This window comes from Pyxicephalus adspersus, unplaced genomic scaffold (assembly GCF_032062135.1).
Source record: "Pyxicephalus adspersus unplaced genomic scaffold, UCB_Pads_2.0 Sca1415, whole genome shotgun sequence".
NCBI lineage: Eukaryota > Metazoa > Chordata > Amphibia > Anura > Pyxicephalidae > Pyxicephalus > Pyxicephalus adspersus.
The window spans coordinates 1-4,230 of NW_027318422.1; the positions used below are offsets into that span (position 1 = coordinate 1).

Below are 4,230 nucleotides of genomic sequence, written 5' to 3' on the forward strand. Positions count from 1 at the left end.
TATTAGTCTGTTATTTGCAACCCCTATTTAATGTACAGCGCTGCGTAATATGTTGGCGCTATATAAATCCTGTTTATTATTATTAATAGTAATAATAATAATAATAATATGGCTGTGTATAAATGGCACTAGCTTTACCTGCTGAGCTTCATTCTCAAAGCAATGAACAAGGTACCCAATTTTTTACTTTCTAATAACACCACTGGAAGGATATTTAATGATTTAACTGTGTCAACAAAATTGTAACCTACCAAACGTGGCTCACTGTATGCTACTATGGGTAGTGCAGACAGTGCACACTGTATAGGTCAGGTAAAGATGTAGATAATTCATGGCAGGGGATCATTAGCATAACATTCTTTAGCCAGAGCTGGGTTTCTGCACAGGACATGGTATAAAGTAGCAGTGTATGATGAAAGGCTCCGTCCAATGTCTTGCAGCTGCTGTTGCTGTCTCTGCATAGGTTGCGTGTTTTGGCAGGTGGAATAGTGTTATTGCAGTTCACCCACCAGGTTGGTAAACCCAGGACAAAATTGCTAGCACGAAAGAGGAACATTGTCTTCTTTCTAATATTGGTTGTTTTACTGACACAGAGTTGGCATACTGGGTCACTCATCATTCACTGCCTTGGCACGCTTTGTGTGGCTACAACACCTGATCCTGTTAGTGTTATGTTAGGGTCAGACTGGAGATCGAGGTGATGAAAAACAGTTTGTACAGAAACACAGGTAGTGTAAATCTGACCCAATCTTTAGTACATGATTTGGCTGTTTTAAATAGCAGATTATTTTACCAGATATTACAGATAATCTGAAAAATAGGAATTAAACACTAACAACAGAGCCACATCTCTCTAAAGAAAACTGGCTACCTTTGGGTAACATAAACAATAGAATTTGTGTGCTTGATTTCGCCTACAATGAAAGTTCTACAAATGAAACCTCTGTTCATTTCTGGACAACAAAGTAGATCACAGTATCTATGATCAAAGATGCTCTCTTTTTTGAAGCAAGTCAAATGAGTGTTTTGCTATTCTAGGTTTAAATATCTCTTCTGGGTTTAATGGTGCTTTCAGGAGTCAGCGAGTGGCGGAACCTGCTGAAGTCACACAAGTTTTGTATACATTTATCTGGAAACTAAGCAAGCTACAATTGTATGCATACCTTATGTGTTCCTTGACAAAAAGTATGTTGAAGGCAAAATTAAAATAGAGCATCACCGTATCCTGGTGCAACTTGTACGTGCTGTCCCAAGGTAAATTGCTTATTTGTTTTTGCAGCTGTCCAACATACACACCTTTTAAGCAAATATGGTGGAACTGCCTAAACTTACACTATGGTGTATTTTTAGTCATGTCCACTTTAAAGGAAAAGTACAGTGGTTTTGTAAAAATTTATTTATTTATTAGGATCAGTATTAAAAATAAAGTCATTTTCTTATCGTTATTCTATCAAACTTAATGGTTATCTCTGACAGGTGATTTTCACCATCATATTGCCTTTATCAGCATATGACAGACCTTTGTAGCTAGCAATTTATTTGCTATAGTCATTGGGCTGATATAGTTATTATTTTGTAGAAAATAACTTTGGAATCTAATTATAAATTTTTTCATCATGATTCACATTCCCAATAAGAGTAAACAAGGAAATAGGTGAAAGTTGTACAAACTTGTGCCATACACTGGGACAATAAACATTCTTCCTGTGTTAAACAGCAACTAGAATCTATTGCTGATGACCTAATTGGCAGAGCCCGTATTACCATATCATCCTGAGACCTGCTATTTATTACATCACTGCCTAAAAACTCAGTGGTTTCCAGCTTTTCTATTCTGGCATAAACAGCAACTTTCCATACTTCACTTTGACAGGTTCCCTATAGCAGTAATACCTGAACTGGTCTGGGGGTGGCCATAGGCTAAATATTATACTTTACAAGAGCTGGCATTTACCTGGGTATGAAATCAGACTGATTGGAGACTGATGTTAGCTCATGGATTTGAGAGTTGAAATCTCCTGCCAGAGCTATGACAGTTTTGGATATATTTTGTGACATCACTGGGAAAAAGACCAGCTGTTTAGCAGGTGGAACCAAGAGCAAAGTGGAGAACTGTCCACTTTTAAAATTCATACAATACAATTCTGATCCATTAATACCAGCAACTAAAAGATGAGCTGCAACAAGAAAGAAGAATGTAATTTAAATTAGAAGCTCCAAAGCACAGGACCAAGTAGACAGATCCTCCCCGAGGAAACACTGATAGCCCTGTCACTCCTTGAACTGGTAGGTTTTGATGGAACACAAACATACCACTGATCAATTTAAATACCTACATAAAAGAAGTACAAGGTGACATTTTGCTTAGTTTGTTACATAAAATTCAGTTCTTTTGATTAAATGTTTACTTTATCTTCACTTTAGTTAGTGGTATTTATTGTTTTTGTAATTTCTATGACCAAAGTCAATTTTCACAAATTTCAGCATGGATTTTTATTTTTAAAATAGCATTGAACAAACGAAATTGGAACTGATCAGTGTGAAAATAAAAAGACTGATTGTTACATATACAATATATGATATTAAATATTATATGTTCTTTGTAACTGTTCTTTTTAAATTTTGTATAGATTTGTAAAGGGTAGTGTTTTTTTCCTATGTGTGAGTTACAGTAGGTAGCTTCAACTAGATCCAAAATTGAGATCTCCCTGTGTTGATCACAACCAGCAGGAGAAAACAAAAAGAATATGATTGTGATGAAAGAAAAACCCATACAATTCAGTAGAGTGGATCCTATAAGTTTTATTTTTGTAAATGTCTGTCCCACTCGGCCCTTTATCTGAGTGGACCCTGGGATCAAACCTGTCTCCTTTATTGTTCACAATATACATGCTACCGATTGGTAAACTCCTCCAAAAACATGTTTCGATGTACAACCAATGACTAGGGGGTCTATCTGCATTTATCTGACATTCACTACATATTCTCTTGTGAAAAGCCAGTCATTGACATTGAAAACACATGGACCTGAAAGATTCTCTACCAGGGAATATTTGGTAAATACCAGATTCACTGCTTTAGGATGAGCTACATACATTCTTAGGAATTTTCATGTCTATGTCCCAAAGTTCAGAAAAACACATGTTCAATAAAATGAGTTTTTCAGACAACACATGCGCATAATCCACATATGTCTACATATGACTTCATACTATAGGTAAGCATAGTGTAGATAGGTTTATTTGAAATTTTGCTACAGAAAAGTAATTTACACTTTTGATTTTGCACTTGAACTTGCACTTGCACATTCATTTTTTCATAACTTAAAGTTTAGATAACCCACCTGAGAAGTATTTGTATCGCTTCCAATGATCAAAAAATGGTCCAGATCTCCAACTAAGAAATGTTTAGCAGTGCTTGTTCCTGGGACAATCAAAGTCTGCCTCTGTAATGACCAAAAATGAGGTTCATCTTTTCAGGCTTCCTAAACTGGCTCTAATTTACATGCACTCATTTCAAAAATAGAACTGGCCCTAATATTTATAAAAAAAACTATAGAAAATAATAATCCAGGAAGTTTATGTCTTAGGTGATCAGTAAAAAATATTCCAGCAATAAAAAAAGACAGCTACATTACTTTTTGCTTACAAAAAGAAGCCCCATGATTGGAGAGGACACATGACCTGTCAAAATCATATGCATGGTTCTCCTCCAAACACACATCAAGAGAGCTCTGTAGCACTGTACTCAAATAAACACCAATAGTGTGGGTGCATAGTGAGTGCAGTAAAAAATAATGAGGAGCGCATTGCACTATTCTCTCTCTGTTACAATACGCCCCATGGTGTTCTTCAAATACATTACCATTGACAATCCATTTTTGGTGAAAGCATACACTGTGTTATTAGAGGATTGATTTCCAGTGCCACTGGTAATAACAATATGTGAAGAGCGTCTTATACGCCGAAAAATACGGTAATTGGAATGCAAAGAGTTAGTTCCTCCAGTGGGTTTCTTAGGTGTGTGTAACCTGCAGGGGTGAATTACCTTTACTTTGTTCCTGTTCTAGCCAATGAACCACAATATCAGGTGATATCTGGCCAATGGGAATGCACCAGAAGAAAAGATCTATGCCTTTTCATTCTTTCCAGATTTACATTTTTATATTACTTCTGACAGGAATGTACAGCAGGTTAAAGCTGAAGTTTGATATATTTATATTTTGCTCTC

At 36.0% G+C, this 4,230-nt stretch overlaps 1 long non-coding RNA gene across 1 annotated transcript; it reads right to left on the bottom strand.

Annotated features, from left to right (window-relative positions):
- Window positions 1-2,207: 2,207 nt before the first annotated feature.
- Window positions 2,208-3,952, bottom strand: LOC140321222 (uncharacterized). Its single transcript, XR_011918860.1, has 3 exons — window positions 3,865-3,952; window positions 3,344-3,445; window positions 2,208-2,332 (listed from the first exon to the last, which is right to left on the bottom strand). It is a non-coding gene; the product is annotated as an uncharacterized lncRNA (long non-coding RNA).
- Between the last annotated feature and the right edge of the window lie 278 nt (window positions 3,953-4,230).